Here is a 20475-nt window from a genome sequence, read left to right as displayed (position 1 = left end):
GAAGCCAAGGCACAACTCTCTGTAGAGGACCTAACAGAAATCTTCAAAGAAGAAGAACACATGGCAGCCGAAAACAACAACAATGCCAACAACGCAAGGAAGGTGCTGGGTGACTTTACTGCACCTACTCCTGACTTCTATGGGAGAAGCATCTCTATCCCTGCCATTGGACCAAACAACTTTGAGCTTAAGCCTCAATTAGTTTCTCTAATGCAACAGAATTGCAAGTTCCATGGACTTCCATTGGAAGATCCTCATCAGTTTTTAGCTGAATTCTTGCAAATCTGTGACACTGTCAAGACTAATGGGGTTGACCCTGAGGTCTACAGACTTATGCTATTCCCTTTTGCTGTAAGAGACAGAGCTAGGACATGGTTGGACTCACAACCTAAAGAAAGCCTGAACTCTTGGGAAAAGCTAGTCAATGCCTTCTTGGCAAAGTTCTTTCCACCTCAAAAATTGAGTAAGCTTAGAGTGGAAGTCCAAACCTTCAGACAGAAGGAAGGAGAATCCCTCTATGAAGCTTGGGAAAGATACAAACAATTAATCAGAAAGTGTCCTTTTGATATGCTTTCTGAATGGAGCATCATAGGTATTTCCTATGATAGTCTCTATGAACTGTCCAAGATGTCTTTGGATAGCTCTGCTGGAGGATCTCTTCATCTGAAGAAGACGCCTACAGAAGCTCAAGAACTAATTGAAATGGTTGCAAATAACCAATTCATGTACACTTCTGAAAGGAATCCTGTGAACAATGGGACTAATCAGAAGAAAGGAGTTCTTGAGATTGATACTCTGAATGCCATACTGGCTCAGAATAAAATATTGACTCAGCAAGTCAATTTGATTTCTCAAAGTCTGTCTGGAATGCAAAATGCACCAAGCAGTACTAAGGAAGCTTCATCTGAAGAAGAAGCTTATGATCCTGAGAACCCTTCAATGGAAGAGGTGAATTACATGGGAGAACCCTATGGAAACACCTATAATCCTTCATGGAGAAATCATCCAAATCTTTCATGGAAGGATCAACAGAGACCTCAACAAGGTTTCAACAATAGTAATGGTGGAAGAAACAGGTTTAGCAATAGCAAGCCTTTTCCATCATCTTCTCAGCAACAGACAGAGAGTTCTAAGCAGAACACCTCTGACTTAGCAACCATGGTCTCTGATCTAATCAAAACCACTCAAAGTTTCATGACTGAAACAAGGTCCTCCATTAGAAATTTGGAGGCACAAGTGGATCAGCTGAGCAAGAAAATTACTGAACTCCCTCCTAGTACTCTTCCAAGCAATACAGAAGAAAATCCAAAAGGAGAGTGCAAAGCCATTAACATGGCCGAATTTAGAGAGGAGGAAGAGGCAGTGAACGCCACTGAGGAAGACCTCAATGGACGTCCACTGGCCTCCAATGAGTTCCCCAATGAGGAACCATGGGAATCTGAGGCTCAAAATGAGACCATAGAGATTCCATTGGACTTACTTCTGCCATTCATGAGCTCTGATGAGTATTCTTCCTCTGAAGAGGATGAGTATGTCACTGAAGAGCAAGTTTCCAAATACATTGGAGCAATCATGAAGCTAAATGACAAGTTATTTGAAAATGAGACTTGGGAGGATGAACCCCATTTGCTCACCAAAGAACTGGATGACTTGTCTAGGCAGAAATTACCTCAAAAGAGACAGGATCCTGGGAAGTTTTCATTACCTTGTACCATAGGCACCATGACCTTCAAGAAGGCTTTGTGTGACCTAGGGTCAAGTGTAAACCTCATGCCTCTCTCTGTAATGGAGAAGCTAGGGATCTTTGAGGTGCAAGCTGCAAAAATCTCACTAGAGATGGCAGACAACTCAAGAAAACAAGCTTATGGACTTGTAGAGGATGTTCTGGTAAAAGTTGAAGACCATTACATCCCTGCTGATTTCATAGTCCTAGAGACTGGGAAGTGCATGGATGAATCCATCATCCTTGGCAGACCCTTCCTAGCCACAGCAAAGGCTGTGATTGATGTTGATAGAGGAGAATTGATCATTCAAGTGAATGAAGAATCCTTTGTGTTTAAGGCTCAAGGATATCCCTCTGTCACCATGGAGAGGAAGCATGAAGAGCTTCTCTCAAAACAGAGCCAAACAGAGCCCCCACAGTCAAACTCTAAGCTTGGTGTTGGGAGGCCACAACCAAACTCTAAGTTTGGTGTTGAACCCCCACATTCAAACTCTAAGTTTGGTGTTGGGAGGTTCCAACATTGCTCTGAGTATCTGTGAGGCTCCATGAGAGTCCTCTGTCAAGCTACTGACATTAAAGAAGCGCTTGTTGGGAGGCAACCCAATGTTATATTTTATCTATTCTCTTTTGTTATTTTATTTTTTTTGTAGGTTGATGATCATGAGAAGTCACAAAATCAATGAAAAAAGCAAAAACAGAATGAAAAATAGAAAGAAAAACAGCACACCCTGGAGGAGAGCGTGCTGGCGTTTAAACGCCAGTAAGGCTAGCTGTTGGGCGTTTAACGCCCAGTCTGGCACCATTCTGGGCGTTTAACGCCAGAAAGGGGCACCAGACTGGCGTTAAACGCCAGAAAAGGGCAAGAAGCTGGCGTTAAACGCCAGAAATGGGCACCAGCCCGGCGTTTAACGCCAGAATTGGCTCAAAACGCATTTTTGCATGCCATTTGGTGCAGGGATGACTTTTCCTTGACACCTCAGGATCTGTGGACCCCACAGGATCCCCACCTACCCCACCACTCTCTCTCTTCTTCTTCACCCATTCACCAATCACCTCAACACCTCTTCCCCAAAAACCCTTCACCTATCAAATCCCATCTTTCTCTTCACCACTCACATCCATCCTTCATAAAACCCCACCTACCTCACCATTCAAATTCAAAACACTTTCCCTCCCAAACCCACCCTCACATAGCCAAACCATAAGCCCCCCTACCCCTATATAAACCCATTTTCACTCCTTCATTTTCACACAACCTAAACACTACTTCTCCCCCTTTTGGCCGAAACACATAGCCATCTCCTTCTCCTTCATTTCTTCTTCTTCTACTCTCTTCTTTCTTCTTTTGCTCGAGGACGAGCAAACCTTTTAAGTTTGGTGTGGTAAAAGTATTGCTTTTTGTTTTTCCATAACCATTTATGGCATCCAAGGCCGGAGAAACCTCTAGAAAGAGGAAAGGGAAGGCAAAAGCTTCCACCTCCGAGTCATGGGAGATGGAGAGATTCATCTCAAGGGTGCATCAAGACCACTTCTATGAAGTTGTGGCCTTGAAGAAAGTGATCCCCGAGGTCCCTTTTTCACTCAAAAAGAGTGAATATCTGGAGATCCGACATGAGATCCGAAGAAGAGGTTGGGAAGTTCTTACCAACCCCATTCAACAAATCGGAATCTTGATGGTTCAAGAGTTCTATGCCAATGCATGGATCACCAAGAACCATGACCAAAGTGTGAACCCGGATCCAAAGAATTGGCTTACTATGGTTCGGGGGAAATACTTGGATTTTAGTCCGGAAAATGTAAGGTTGGCATTCAACTTGCCCATGATGCAAGGAGATGAACATCCTTACACTAGAAGGGTCAACTTTGATCAAAGGTTGGACCAAGTCCTCACAGTCATTTGTGAAGAGGGCGCCCAATGGAAGAGAGATTCAAGAGGAAAGCCGGTTCAATTGAGAAGGCATGACCTCAAACCCGTGGCTAGAGGATGGTTAGAGTTCATCCAACGCTCAATCATTCCCACTAGCAACCGGTCCGAAGTTACTATAGACCGGGCTATCATGATTCATAGCATCATGATTGGAGAAGAAATAGAAGTTCATGAGGTTATAGCTCAAGAACTTTATAAGGTGGCGGACAAGTCCTCTACCTTGGCAAGGTTAGCCTTTCCCCATCTCATTTGTCACCTCTGTTATTCAGTGGGAATTGACATTGAGGGAGACATCCCCATTGATGAGGACAAGCCCATCACTAAGAAGAGGATGGAGCAAACAAGAGATCCCACTCATCATGAGATCCCTGAGATTCCTCAAGGGATGCACTTTCCTCCACAAAACTATTGGGAGCAACTAAACACCTCCCTAGGAGAATTGAGTTCCAACATGGGACAACTAAGGGTGGAGCACCAAGAACATTCCATTATCCTCCATGAAATTAAAGAAGATCAAAGAATCATGAGAGAGGAGCAACAAAGACAAGGAAGAGACATTGAGGAGCTCAAGCATTCCATAGGATCTTCAAGAAGAAGAACAAGCTGCCATCACTAAGGTGGACCCGTTCTTTAATTTCCTTGTTCTTTATTTTCCTGTTTTTTGAATTTTAGTGCTTATGTTTATCTATGTTTGTGTCTTGTGATCATTAGTGTCTTAGTGTCTATGCCTAAAAGTTATGAATGTCCTATGAATCCATCACCTCTCTTAAATGAAAAATGTTCTTAATTGAAAAAGATAAGAATTGCATGAATTTTGAATTTTATAACAGTTTAATTATTTTGATGTGGTGGCAATATTTTTGTTTTCTGAATGTATGCTTAAACAGTGCATATGTCTTTTGAATTTGTGGTTCATGAATGTTGGCTCTTGAAAGAATGATGAAAAAGGAGACATGTTACTGAGGATCTGAAAAATCATTAAAATGATTCTTGAAGCAAGAAAAAAGCAGTGAATACAAAAAAAAATTCGAAAAAAAAAAGAGAGAAAAAGAAAACGAAAGAAAAAGAAAGAAAAAGAAAGAAATAAAGTTGTGTTCCAAGGCAAAAAGAGCGTGCTTAAGAACCCTGGACACCTCTAATTGGGGACTCTAGCAAAGCTGAGTCACAATCTGAAAAGGTTCACCCAATTATGTGTCTGTGGCATGTATGTATCCGGTGGTAATACTGGAAGGCAAAGTGCTTTGGGCCACGGCCAAGACTCAATAAGTAGCTATGTTCAAGAATCATCATACTTAACTAGGAGAATCAATGACACTATCTGGATTCTAAGTTCCTAAAGAAGCCAATCATTCTGAATTTCAAAGGATAGAGTGAGATGCCAAAACTATTCAGAGGCAAAAAGCTAAAAGTCCCGCTCATCTAATTAATACTGATCTTCATAGATGTTTTTGGAATTCATTGCATATTCTCTTCTTTTTATCTTATTTAATTTTCAGTTGCTTGAGGACAAGCAACAATTTAAGTTTGGTGTTGTGATGAGCGGATAATTTGTACGCTTTTTGGCATTGTTTTTAGTATATTTTTAGTATGATCTAGTTAGTTTTTAGTATATTTTTATAAGTTTTTAGTTAAAATTCACTTTTCTGGACTTTACTATGAGTTTGTGTGTTTTTTTGTGATTTCAGGTATTTTCTGGCTGAAATTGAGGGACCTGAGCAAAAATCTGATTCAGAGACTAAAAAGGACTGCAGATGCTGCTGGATTGTGACCTCCCTGCACACGAAGTGGATTTTCTGGAGCTACAGAAGCCCAATTGGCGCGCTCTCAACGGCGTTGGAAAGTAGACATCCTGGGCTTTCCAGATATATATGATAGTCCATACTTTGCCCAAGATTTGATGGCCCAAACCGGCGTTCAAAGTCACCCTCAAGATTTCCAGCGTTAAACGCCGGAACTGGCACCAAAGTGGGAGTTAAACGCCCAAACTGGCACCAAAGCTGGCGTTTAACTCCAAGAAGAGTCTCTACATGAAAATGCTTCAATGCTCAGCCTAAGCACACACCAAGTGGGCCCGGAAGTGGATTTTTATGTCATTTACTCATCTCTGTACACCCTAGGCTACTAGTTCTCTATATATAGGACATTTTACTATTGTATTTATATCTGGGATCTTTGGATTATTTTAGATCTTTTGATCACTTTGGGAGGCTGGCCTCACGGCCATGCCTAGACCTTGTTCTTATGTATTTTCAACGGTGGAGTTTCTACACACTATAGATTAAGGTGTGGAGCTCTGCTGTACCTCGAGTATTAATGCAATTACTATTGTTCTTCTATTCAATTCCGCTTGTTCTTGTTCTAAGATATCACTTGTTCTTCAACTTGATGAATGTGATGATCCGTGACGCTCATCATCATTCTCACCTATGAACGTGTGCCTGACAACCACCTCCGTTCTACCTTAGATTGGGTGAATATCTCTTGGATTCCTGATACACGATGCATGGTTGATCGCCTGACAACCGAGCGCTCGCCTGACAACCGAGCCAGCCATTCCGTGAGATCAGAGTCTTCGTGGTATAGGCTAGAACTGATGGCGGCATTCAAGAGAATCCGGAAGGTCTAACCTTGTCTGTGGTATTCTGAGTAGGATTCAATGACTGAATGACTGTGACGTGCTTCAAACTCCTGAAGGCGGGGCGTTAGTGACAGACGCAAAAGAATCACTGGATTCTATTCCGGCCTGATTGAGAACCGACAGATGGATAGCCGTGCCGTGACAGGGTGCGTTGAACATTTCCACTGAGAGGATGGGAGGTAGCCACTGACAACGGTGAAACCCTTGCATAAGCTTGCCATGGAAAGGAGTAAGAAGGATTGGATGAAGACAGTAGGAAAGCAGAGAGACGGAAGGGACAAGCATCTTCATACGCTTATCTGAAATTCCCACCAATGAATTACATAAGTATCTCTATCTTTATCTTTATGTTTTATTCGTATATCACCATATCCATTTGAGTTTGCCTGACTAAGATTTACAAGGTGACCATAGCTTGCTTCATACCAACAATCTCTGTGGGATCGACCCTTACTCGCGTAAGGTTTATTACTTGGACGACCCAGTACACTTGCTGGTTAGTTGTGCGAAGTTGTGTTTATGCCATGGTATTGAACACCAAGTTTTTGATTCATTACCGGGGATTATTTGATTTGTGAAAAGTATTGATCACAATTTCGCGCTACCACCATGTCTAATTCCTGGACCGGAGTCTTAGACTAACATTGCATGATTCCTTGAATTCTCATTAAGAATTTTGATATCTTTATTTTCTTTTCCACTTAATTTTCGGAAAAGCACAAAAAATTTACAAAATCATAAAATCCAAAAATTTCTTGTTTGAGTCTAGAGTCTCATTTTAAGTTTGGTGTCAATTGCATGTTTCTGTTCTTCTTGCATTCATTCATGTGTCTTAAGTGATCTTCAAGTTGTTCTTGATGATTTCATTGCTCTGATCTTTGAATTCTATTGACTTGAGTGTTATATATGTCTCATATGCATTCTCATTTTGTTAGTGTCAGTAGTATACAAACTGCTAAGTTTGGTGTCTTGCATGCATTGTTATTTGATTTTAGTTACATTTTGATTATTAAAAATCCAAAAAATTTTTAATTTGTGTCTTTTCAAGTCAATAATACAGAGAATTGAAGATTCAGAACATACTGCAGAGAAATTACACAGAAAAAGCTGGGCGTTCAAAACGCCCAGTGAAGAAGGGCAAACTGGCATTTAAACGCCAGCCAGTGTGCCTGGCTGGGCGTTTAACGCCCAAAAGGCTGGTAGTTTGGGCGTTTAACGCCAGGATGGCACAAGAGGGAAGATTCTGTTTTCAGTTCAAATTTTTTTTCAAGTTTTCAAAATTTTTCAAAATCAAATCTTTTCAAATCAAATTTTTTCAATCAAATCTTTTTCAAAATCAATTTCTTTCCATTTTCAAAGATACTTGCTATCAATTAATGATTTGATTCAACATTTCAAGTATGTTGCCTTTTCTGTTGAGAAAGGTTTAATGTTTGAATCATATCTTTTCTTGATAGCCAAGTCATTAATTTTCAAAATCAAATCTTTTTAAAATATTTTTCAAATCATATCTTCTCAATCACATCTTTTTAAAACCAATCATATCTTCTTAACCACATCTTTTTCAAAATAGTTTTCAATCAAATCTTTTTGATTTCTAATTTCAAAATCTTTTTCAAAAATCACTTTACTTCTTTCTCAATCATGGTTTTCGAAAATCAATTAAAGTTTTTCAAAATGTTTTTTAAAAAATCTTTTTAAATTATTTTCGAAAATTTCTTCCCCTCTTCTCACATCCTTCTATTTATGGACTAACACTATTCCTTAATGCACAATTCGAACTCCATCTTTCTTGATAAGTTCGAATTTTCTACCTCTTCCTTCCATTTTTCTTTTCCTCTGACACCTCAAGGAATCTCTATACTGTGACATAGAGGATTCCATATTTTCTTGTTCTCTTCTCTTTCATATGAGCAGGAGCAAAGACAAAGGCATTCTTGTTGAGGCTGATCCTGAACCTGAAAGGACCTTGAAGCGAAAGCTAAGAGAAGTTAAGGCACAACTCTCTGTAGAGAACCTAACAGAAATCTTCAAAGAAGAAGAACCCATGGCAGCCGAAAATAACAACAATGCCAACAATGCAAGGAAGGTGCTGGGTGACTTCACTGCACCTACTCCTGACTTCTATGGGAGAAGCATCTCTATCCCTGCCATTGGAGCAAACAACTTTGAGCTTAAGCCTCAATTAGTTTCTCTAATGCAACAGAATTGCAAGTTCCATGGACTTCCATTGGAAGATCCTCATCAGTTTTTAGCTTAATGCTTGCAAATCTGTGACACTGTCAAGATTAATGGGGTTGACCCTGAGGTTTACAGACTTATGCTATTCCCTTTTGCTGTAAGAGACAGAGCTAGGATATGGTCGAACTCACAACCTAAAGAAAGCCTGAACTCTTGGGAAAAGCTAGTCAATGCCTTCTTGGCAAAGTTCTTTCCACCTCAAAAATTGAGTAAGCTTAGAGTGGAAGTCCAAACCTTCAGACAGAAGGAACGAGAATCCCTCTATGAAGCTTGGGAAAGATACAAACAATTAATCAGAAAGTGTCCCTCTGATATGCTTTCTGAATGGAGCATCATAGGTATTTTCTATGATGGTCTGTCTGAACTGTCCAAGATGTCTTTGGATAGCTCTGCTGGAGGATCTCTTCATCTGAAGAAGACGCCTACAGAAGCTCAAGAGCTGATTGAAATGGTTGCAAATAACCAATTCATGTACACTTCTGAAAGGAATCCTGTGAACAATGGGACTAATCAGAAGAAAGAAGTTCTTGAGATTGATACTCTGAATGCCATATTGGCTCAGAACAAGATATTGACTCAGCAAGTCAATTTGATTTCTCAAAGTCTGTCTGGAATGCAAAATGCACCAGGCAGTACTAAGGAAGCTTCATCTGAAGAAGAAGCTTATGATCCTGAGAACCCTTCAATGGAAGAGGTGAACTACATGGGAGAACCCTATGGAAACACCTATAATCCTTCATGGAGAAATCATCCAAATCTCCCATGGAAGGATCAACAGAGACCTCAACAAGGTTTCAACAACAATAATGATGGAAGAAACAGGTTTAGCAATGGCAAACCTTTTCCATCATCTTCTCAGCAACAGACAGAGAGTTCTAAGCAGAACAACTCTGACTTAGCAACCATGGTCTCTGATCTAATCAAAACCACTCAAAGTTTCATGACTGAAACAAGGTCCTCCATTAGAAACTTGGAGGGACAAGTGGGTCAGCTGAGCAAGAAAATTACTGAACTCCCTCCTAGTACTCTTCCAAGCAATACAGAAGAAAATCCAAAAGGAGAGTGCAAAGCCATCAACATGGCCGAATTTGGAGAGGAGGAAGAGGCAGTGAACGCCACTGAGGAAGACGTCCATGGACGTCCACTGGCCTCCAATGAGTTCCCCAATGAGGAACCACGGGAATCTGAGGCTCAAAATGAGACCATAAAGATTCCATTGGACTTACTTCTGCCATTCATGAGCTCTGATGAGTATTCTTCCTCTGAAGAGGATGAGTATGTCACTGAAGAGCAAGTTGCTAAATACCTTGGAGCAATCATGAAGCTAAATGACAAGTTATTTGGAAATGAGACTTGGGATGATGAACCTCCTCTGCTCACAAAAGAACTGGATGACTTGACTAGGCAGAAACTGCCTCAAAAGAGACAGGATCCTGGGAAGTTTTCAATACCCTGTGCCATAGGCACCATGACCTTCAAGAAGGCCTTGTGTGACCTAGGGTCAAGTGTAAACCTCATGCCTCTCTCTGTAATGGAGAAGCTAGGGATCTTTGAGGTGCAAGCTGCAAAAATCTCACTAGAGATGGCAGACAACTCAAGAAAACAAGCTTATGGACTTGTAGAGGATGTTCTGGTAAAAGTTGAAGACCATTACATCCCTACTGATTTCATAGTCCTAGAGACTGGGAAGTGCATGGATGAATCCATCATCCTTGGCAGACCCTTCCTAGCTACAGCAAAGGCTGTGATTGATGTTGATAGAGGAGAATTGATCATTCAAGTGAATGGAGAATCCTTGGTGTTTAAGGCTCAAGGATATCCCTCTGTCACCATGGAGAGGAAGCATGAAGAGCTTCTCTCAAAACAGAGTCAAACAGAGCCCCCACAGTCAAACTCTAAGTTTGGTGTTGGGAGGCCACAACCAACTTCTAAGTTTGGTGTTGAACCCCCACATTCAAACTCTAAGTTTGGTGTTGGGAGGTTCCAATATTGCTCTGAGCATCTGTGAGGCTCCATGAGAGCCCTCTGTCAAGCTACTGACATTAAAGAAGCGCTTGTTGGGAGGCAACCCAATGTTATATTTTATCTATTTTCCTTTGTTATTTTATATTTTCTGTAGGTTGATGATCATGAGAAGTCACAAAATCAATTGAAAAAGCAAAAACAGAATGAAAAACAGAAAGAAAAACAGCACACCCTGGAGGAAGATCTTGCTGGCGTTTAAACGCCAGTAAGGCTAGCAGATGGGTGTTTAACGCCCAGTCTGGCACCATTCTGGGTGTTTAACGCCAGAAAGGGGCACCAGACTGGCGTTAAACGCCAGAAAAGGGCAAGAACTTGGCGTTAAACGCCAGAAATGGGCACCAGCCCGGCGTTTAACGCCAGAATTGGCATGAAGAGCAATTTTGCTCGCCACTTGGTGCAGGGATGACTTTTCCTTGACACCTCAGGATCTGTGGACCCCACAAGATCCCCACCTACCCCACCACCCTCTCTCCTCTTCACCCATTCACCAATCACCTCAACACCTCTTCCCTAAAAACCCTTCACCTATCAAATCCCATCTTTCTCTTCACCACTCACATCCATCCTTCATAAAACCCCACCTACCTCACCATTCAAATTCAAACCACTTTCCCACCCAAACCCACCCTCCCATAACCAAACCCTACCCCTCTCTCCACTCCTATATAAACCCATCTCCACTCCTTCATTTTCACACAACCTAAACACTACTTCTCCCCCTTTGGCCGAACCACAAAGCCATCTCCATCTCCTTCATTTCTTCTTCTTCTACTCTCTTCTTTCTTCTTTTGCTCGAGGACGAGCAACCTTTTAATTTTGGTGTGATAAAAGCATTGCTTTTTGTTTTTTCATAACCATTTATGGCATCCAAGGCTGGAGAAACCTCTAGAAAGAGAAAAGGGAAGGCAAAAGCTTCCACCTCCGAGTCATGGGAGATGGAGAGATTCATCTCAAGGGTGCATCAAGACCACTTCTATGAAGTTGTGGCCTTGAAGAAAGTGATCCCCGAGGTCCCCTTTAAACTCAAAAAGAGTGAATATCCAGAGATCTGACATGAGATCTGAAGAAGAGGTTGGGAAGTTCTTACCAACCCCATTCAACAAGTCGGAATCTTAATGGTTCAAGAGTTCTATGCCAATGCATGGATCACCAAGAATCATGATCAAAGTGTGAACCCGGACCCAAAGAATTGGCTTACTATGGTTCGGGGGAAATACTTGGATTTTAGTCCGGAAAATGTAAGGTTGGCATTCAACTTGCCCATGATGCAAGGAGATGAACACCCTTACACTAGAAGGGTCAACTTTGATCAAAGGTTGGACCGAGTCCTCACAGTCATTTGTGAAGAGGGCGCCCAATGGAAGAGAGATTCAAGAGGAAAGCCGGTTCAATTGAGAAGGCATGACCTCAAGCCTGCGGCTAGGGGATGGTTGGAGTTTATCCAACGCTCAATCATTCCCACTAGCAACCGGTCCGAAGTTACTATAGACCGGGCTATCATGATTCATAGCATCATGATTGGAGAAGAAATAGAAGTTCATGAGGTTATATCCCAAGAACTTTATAAGGTGGCGGACAAGTCCTCTACCTTGGCAAGGTTAGCCTTTCCTCATCTCATTTGTCACCTCTGTTATTCAGTTGGAGTTGACATAGAGGGAGACATCCCCATTGATGAGGACAATCCCATTACTAAGAAGAGGATGGAGCAAACAAGAGACCCCTCTCATCATCGAATCCCTGAGATGCCTCAAGGGGTGCACTTTCCTCCATAAAACTATTGGGAGCAACTAAACACCTCCCTAGGAGAATTGAGTTCCAACATGGGACAACTAAGGGTGGAGCACCAAGAACATTCCATCCTCCTCCATGAAATTAGAGAAGATCAAAGAATCATGAGAGAGGAGCAACAAAGACAAGGAAGAGACATTGAGGAGCTCAAGCACTCCATAGGATCTTCAAGAGGAAGAACAAGCCGCCATCACTAAGGTGGACCCGTTCTTTAATTTCCTTGTCCTTTATTTTCCTGTTTTTCGAATTTTATGCTTATGTTTATCTATGTTTGTGTCTTGTGATCATTAGTGTCTTAATGTCTATGCCTTAAAGTTATGAATGTCCTATAAATCCATCACCTTTCTTGAATGAAAGATGTTCTTAATTGAAAAAGAGAAGAATTGCATGAATTTTGAATTTTATAACAGATTAATTATTTTGATGTGGTGGCAATACTTTTGTTTTCTGAATGTATGCTTAAACAGTGCATATGTCTTTTGAATTTGTGGTTCATGAATGTTAGCTCTTGAAAGAATGATGAAAAAGGAGACATGTTACTGAGGATCTGAAAAATCATAAAAATGATTCTTGAAGCAAGAAAAAGCAGTGGATACAAAAAAAAATTCAAAAAAAGAAAGAAAAAGAAAGAAAAAAAGAAAGAAAAAGAAAGAAAAAGAAGGAAATAAAAGTGTGATCCAAGGCAAAAAGAGTGTGCTTAAGAACCCTGGACACCTCTAGTTGGTGACTCTAGCAAAGCTGAGTCACAATCTGAAAAGGTTCACCCAATTATGTGTCTGTGGCATGTATGTATCCGGTGGTAATACTGGAAGACAGAGTGCTTTGGGCCACGGCCAAGACTCAATAAGTAGCTGTGTTCAAGAATCATCATACTTAACTAGGAGAATCAATGACACTATCTGGATTCTGAGTTCCTAAAGAAGCCAATCATTCTGAATTCCAAAGGATAGAGTGAGATGCCAAAACTGTTCAGAGGCAAAAAGCTAAAAGCCCCGCTCATCTAATTAATACTGATCTTCATAGATGTTTTTGGAATTCATTGTATATTCTCTTCTTTTTATCTTATTTGATTTTCAGTTGCTTGGGGACAAGCAACAATTTAAGTTTGGTGTTGTGATGAGCGGATAATTTGTACGCTTTTTGGCATTGTTTTTAGTATGTTTTTAGTATGATCTAGTTAGTTTTTAGTATATTTTTATTAGTTTTTAGTTAAAATTCACTTTTCTGGACTTTACTATGAGTTTGTGTGTTTTTCTGTGATTTCAGGTATTTTCTGGCTGAAATTGAGGGACCTGAGCAAAAATCTGATTCAGAGACTAAAAAGGACTGCAGATGCTGTTGGATTCTGACCTCCCTGCACTCGAAGTGGATTTTCTGGAGCTACAAGAAGCCCAATTGGCGCGCTCTCAACGGCGTTGGAATGTAGACATCCTGGGCTTTCCAGCAATATATGATAGTCCATACTTTGCCCAAGATTTGATGGCCCAAACCGGCGTTCAATGTCACCCTCAAGATTTCCAGCGTTAAACGCCGGAACTGGCACAAGGATGGGAGTTAAACGCCCAAACTGGCATAAAAGCTGGCGTTTAACTCCAAGAGAAGTCTCTACACGAAAATGCTTCAATGCTCAGCCGAAGCACACACCAAGTGGGCCCGGAAGTGGATTTTTATGTCATTTACTCATCTCTGTAAACCCTAGGCTACTAGTTCTCTATATATAGGACCTTTTGCTATTGTATTTTCATCTTTGGATCTTTGGATTATTTTAGATCTTTTGATCACGTTTGGAGGCTGGCCTCACGGCCATGCCTAGACCCTGTTCTTATGTATTTTCAACGGTGGAGTTTCTACACACCATAGATTAAGGTGTGGAGCTCTGCTGTACCTCGAGTATTAATGCAATTACTATTGTTCTTCTATTCAATTCCGCTTGTTCTTGTTCTAACATATCACTTGTTCTTCAACTTGATGAATGTGATGATCCGTGACACTCATCATCATTCTCACCTATGAACGTGTGCCTGACAACCACCTCCGTTCTACCTTAGATTGAGTGGATATCTCTTGGATTCTTTAATCGGAATCTTCGTGGTATAAGCTAGAATTGATGGCGGCATTCAAGAAAATCCGAAAGGTCTAAACCTTGTCTGTGGTATTCTGAGTAGGATTCAATGATTGAATGACTGTGACGAGCTTCAAACTCCTGAAGGCTGGGCATTAGTGACAGACGCAAAAGAATCACTGGATTCTATTCCAACCTGATTGAGAACCGACAGATGAATAGTCGTGCCGTGACAGGGTGCGTTGAACATTTTCACTGAGAGGATGGGAGGTAGCCACTGACAATGGTGAAACCCTTGCATACAGCTTGCCATGGAAAGGAGTAAGAAGGATTGGATGAAGACAGTAGGAAAGCAGAGAGACGGAAGGGACCAAGCATCTTCATACACTTATCTGAAATTCCTACCAATGAATTACATAAGTATCTCTATCTTTATCTTTATGTTTTATTCATCATTCATAACCATTTGAGTTTGCCTGACTAAGATTTACAAGGTGACCATAGCTTGCTTCATACCAACAATCTCTGTGGGATCGACCCTTACTCGCGTAAGGTTTATTACTTGGACAACCCAGTACACTTGCTGGTTTGTTGTGTGAAGTTGTGTTGATGCCATGGTATTGAACACCAAGTTTTTGGATTCATCACCGGGGATTATTTGAGTTGTGAAAAGAAGAGATCACAATTTCGTCCACCAGGCTCCAAAGACTTGGTGCTCTAAAACGTGAATCACACTTTGTCACAACTCCGCACAACTAACCAGCAAGTATACTGGGTCGTCCAAGTAATACCTTACGTGAGTAAGGGTCGATCCCACAGAGATTGTTGGTATAAAGCAAGTTATGGTCATCTTGTAGATCTCAGTTAAGTTGACTCATATGGGCTACAATATTAATGGATAGATAAACATAAATAAAACATAAAGTAAAGATAGAGATACTTATGTAAATTAATAGTGGGAATTTCATATAAACGTATGGAGGTGCTTGTTCCTTCTGAATCTCTGCTTTCCTACTGCTTTCATCCAATCCTTCTTACTCCTTTCCATGGCAAGCTGTATGTAGGGGCATCACCATTGTCAATGGCTACCATCCATCCTCTCAGTGAAAACGTTCCAAATGCTCTGTCACAGCACGGCTAATCATCTGTCGGTTCTCAATCAGGTTGGAATAAAATCCAGTGATTCTTTTGCGTCTGTCACTAACGCCCAGCCTTCAGGAGTTTGAAGCTCGTCACAGTCATTCAATCCTCGAATCCTACTCGGAATACCACAGACAAGGTTTAGACTTTCCGGATTCTCTTGAATGCCGCCATCAATTCTAGCTTGTACCACGAAGATTCTGATTAAGGAATCCAAGAGATATGCGCCCGGTCTTAGGTAGAATGGAAGTGGTTGTTAGTCACGCGTGTTCATAGGTGAGAATGATGATGAGTGTCACGGATCATCACATTCATCAAGTTGAAGTGCAACGAATATCTTAGAACAAGAATAAATCGCATTGAATAGAAAATAGTAGTAATTGCATTAAAACTCGAGGTACAGCAAAGCTCCACTCCCTTAATCTATGGTGTGTAGAAACTCCACCGTTGAAAATACATAAGTGATGAAGTTCTAGGCATGACCGAGAGGCCAGCCCCCAAAACGTGATTACAGGATCAAAAATACAATCCGGGATGTCTAATATGATAGTAAAAAGTCCTATTTATACTAGACTAGCTACTAGGGTTTACAGAAGTAAGTAATTGATGCATAAATCCACTTCCGGAGCCCGCTTGGTGTATGTTTAGGCTGAGCTTGATCTATCCACGAGTTGAGGCTTCTCTTGGAGTTGAACGCCAAGTTGTAACGTGTTTTGGGCGTTCAACTCTGGTTCGTGACGTGTTTCAGGCGTTTGATTCCAGAATGCAGCATGGAACTGGCGTTGAGCGCCAGTTTACATCATCAAATCTCGAATAAAATATAGACTATTATATATTGCTGGAAAGATCTGGATGTATACTTTCCAATGCCGTTGAGAGAGCGCCATTTGGAGTTCTGTAGCTCCAGAAAATCCATTTCGAGTGCAGGGAGGTCAGATTCCAACAGCATCAGCAGTCCTTTGTCAGCCTCCTATCAGAGTTTTGCTCAGGTCTCTCAATTTCAGCCAGAAAATACCTGAAATCACAAAAAAACACACAAACTCATAGTAAAGTCCAGAAATTTGAATTTAGCATAAAAACTAATAAAAACATCCCTAAAAGTAACTAGATCATACTAAAAACTACCTAAAAACAATGCCAAAAAGCGTATAAATTATCCGCTCATTACAACACCAAACTTAAATTGTTGCTTGTCCCCAAGCAACTGAAAATCAAATAGGATAAAAAGAAGAGAACATACTATAAATTTTAGAATATCAATAAATATTAGTTCTAATTAGATGAACGTGACTTGTAGCTTTTTGTTTCTGAATAGTTTTGGCATCTCACTTTATCCTTTGAAGTTTAGAATGATTGGCTTCTATAGGAACTTAGAATTTCAGATAGTGTTATTGATTCTCCTAGTTAATTTTGTTGATTCTTGAACACAGCTACTTTTGAGTCTTGGCCGTGGCCCTAAGCACTTTGTTTTCTAGTATTACCACCAGATACATAGATGCCACAGACACATGACTAGGTGAACCTTTTCAGATTGTGACTCAGCTTTGCTAAAGTCCCCAGTTAGAGGTGTCCAGAGTTCTTAAGCACACTCTTTTTACTTTGGATCACAACTTTAACTACTCAGTCTCAAACTTTTCACTTGGACCTGCATGCCACAAGCACATAGTTAGGGACAGCTTGAATTAGCCGCTTAGGCCTGGATTTTATTTCCTTGGGCCCTCCTATCCATTGATGCTCAAAGCCTTGGATCCTTTTTACCCTTGCCTTTTGGTTTTAAGGGCTATTGGCTTTTTCTGCTTGCTTTTCTTTTCCTTTCTATTTTTTTTTCGCCACTCTTCTTTTTTTTTCAAGCTTTTGCTTTTTCACTACTTTTTCTTGCTTCAATAATCAATCTTATGATTTTTAGATTGTCAATAACATTTTTCTTTGTTCATCATTCTTTCAAGAGCCAACAATTTTAACATTCATACACAACAAGATAAAAAAATATGCACTGTTCAAGCACTCATTCAGAAAATAAAAAGTATTGTCACCACATCAATATAATTAAACTAAATTCAAGGATAATTTCGAAACTCATGTACTTCTTGTTCTTTTGAATTAGAAACATTTTTCATTTAAGAGAGGTGAAGGATTCATGGAATTATTCATAACCTTAAGACATAGTTACTAAATACTAATGATCATGTAATAAAGACACAAACATAGATAAACATATAACATAAAAAAAACGAAAAGCAGGAAAAAATTTAAGAACAAGAAATGAGTCCACCTTAGTGAGGGTGGCGCCTTCTTGAAGGACCATTGATGTCCTTGAGCTCTTCTATGTCTCTTCCTTGTCTTTGTTGCTCCTCCCTAGTGATTTTGGTGCTCCTAATAATTATGTGGAGGAAAATGTATCCCCTGAGGTATCTCAGGGATTTCTTGATGAGGGAATTCCTCATGTTCTCTTGATGTGCAGTCAAATGCTCTTCTACTGAGATATGGACCCTTGAGATGAATCTCTCCACCTCCCATTTCTTGGAGGTGGAAGCTTTTTGTCTTCCCTTTTCTCTTTTTTTTTTCTTTCGAGGTTTCTCTGGCCTTAAGTGTAGTATAATCACCAAGCATCCTCCTTGTATTGTTATTATTTTTGGCTGCCATCTCCTCTTCTTTTTCGAAAATTTCTGTAAAGTTTTCTCTGAATTGTTGATTTTTAGTTTCTCTTCACTTCCTCCTCAGAGTCCTTTCAGGTTCAGGATCTGCTTCAATAAGAATGTTCTTGTCCTTGCTCCTGCTCATATGAAAAAGAAGGGAACAAAAAATAATAATAGGGATCCTCCTTGTCCAGATATAGAGGTTCCTTTATGTGAGTAGAAAAGAAGAAGAATAGGAAGGAGAAGAGGAAAATTCGAACTCAGAGAGAGGGGGGTTCGAATTTTAGGATGAAGAGAAGTGTTAGTAAATAAATAAAATAAATAGAAAGAGGTGAGAGGGATAGAAATTCGAAAAATAAATTTTGAAAAAGGGATAGTAATTTTTGAAAATTAAAATGAAATAAAATTAAAATTTGAAATAATTAGTTAATTAGAAGAATTTTAAAAAAAGAGGAAGGTAATTTTCGAAAATTAGAGAGAGAAAATTAGTTAGGTGGTTTTGAAAAAGATAAAAGATAAAACAAACAAATAAATCAATTAGTTAGTTGAAAAAGATTTGAAAATTAATTTTGAAAAGATAAGAAGTTAGAAAAGATTTTTGAAATTAAAGTTTGAAAAAGATATGATATGAAAAGATATGATTAAAAAGATATGATTTTAAAAAGATATGATTTTGAAAAGATAAGATTGAAAAGATATTTTTGAAAAGATATGATTTTAAAAGATATGGTTTTAAAAAGATATGATTTAAATTAGTTTTGAAAAAGATTTGAATTTTAAAATCACAATTAATGACTTGACTCACAAGAAATCACAAGATATGATTCTAGAACTTAAAGTTTGAATCTTTCTTAACAAGAAAGTAACAAACTTGAAATTTTTTAATCAAAACATTAATTGTTGATGATATTTTCGAAAATATGATGTAAAGATAAGAAAAGATTTTGAAAATATTTTGAAAAAGATTTTTGAAATTTTCGAATATGATAAGAAAATGGAAAAGATATGATTTTTGAAAAGATTTTAAAAAGATAAAATTTAAAAAGATAAGATATTTATTTAATTTTTTTTTTTGAATTTTTTTATGATGAGAGAGAAAAACACTAAAAATACTCAATGCATGAAAATTTTGGATCAAAACACATGATGCATGCAAGAACACTATGAATGTCAAGATGAACACCAAGAACACTTTGAAGATCATGATGAACATCAAGAACATATTTTGAAAAATTTTCAATGTAAAGAAAACATGCAAGACACCAAACTTAGAAATATTTCATGTTTAGACACTATGAATGCAAAAATGCACATGAAAAACACCATACAACACAAAACAAGAAAATATGAAGATCAAACAAGAAAGTTCATCAAGAACAACTTGAAGATCATGATGAATGCAATGCATGAATGCAATTTTCGAAAAATGCATGATGAATATGCAATTGACACCAAACTTAAAACTTGACACAAGACTCTAACAAGAAATACAAAATATTTTTTATTTTTATGATTTTCTAATTTTTTATATTTTATTTTTATATTTTTTCGAAAACATATAGGAAAAATAAAATAAGAAATTCTAAATTTTTAATGAGAATTCCAGTGTTCGTCAAATGTCAGTCTAAAGCTTCAGTCCAGAAATTAGACATGGTTTACTAGCCAGCCAAGCTTTTGTAAAAGCTCTGATCCAAAACACTAGACATGGCCAATGGCCAGCCAAGCTTTAAGTGACAAATCAAGCATACAACAGCAGATGGATTAGTAACAGCTAGCTTGCTCTTGTGATGATGGGTTGAAGCCTCGGTCCAAAAGATTAGACATGGCTTTACAGCCAGCCGGATTTCAACATATCATCATGAAACTCTAGAATTCATTCTTAAAAATTTTGAAGAACATGATAAAATATTTATTATTATTTTTTTTCAAAAATTTTAATAATAAAAACAAAAAGCTTAAAATTAAAATAAAATTACCTAATCTGAGCAACAAGATGAACCTTCAGTTGTCCATACTAGAACAATCCCAGGCAACGGCGCCAAAAACTTGGTGGACGAAATTGTGATCATCAACAATGGCTCCAAAGACTTGGTGCTCTCAAACGTGAATCACACTTTGTCACAACTATGCACAACTAACCAGCAAGTGTACTGGGTCATCCAAGTAATACCTTACGTGAGTAAGGGTCGATCCCACAGAGATTGTTGGTATGAAGCAAGCTATGGTCATCTTGTAGATCTCAGTTAAGTTGACTCATATGGGCTACAATATTAATGGATAGATAAACATAAATAA

General features: G+C 39.2%; 1 non-coding gene across 1 annotated transcript; it reads right to left on the bottom strand.

The window, feature by feature from the left end:
• Window positions 1-465: 465 nt before the first annotated feature.
• Window positions 466-573, bottom strand: LOC112793727 (small nucleolar RNA R71). The gene has a single exon (XR_003198425.1). It is a non-coding gene; the product is annotated as a small nucleolar RNA R71 (small nucleolar RNA).
• Window positions 574-20475: the final 19902 nt, after the last annotated feature.

The sequence above is a fragment of the Arachis hypogaea genome, chromosome 3 (genome assembly GCF_003086295.3).
Source record: "Arachis hypogaea cultivar Tifrunner chromosome 3, arahy.Tifrunner.gnm2.J5K5, whole genome shotgun sequence".
Lineage (NCBI taxonomy): Eukaryota > Viridiplantae > Streptophyta > Magnoliopsida > Fabales > Fabaceae > Arachis > Arachis hypogaea.
Note: the sequence above shows the minus strand (reverse complement) of the source record. Positions and strands in the feature narration are given on the sequence as shown.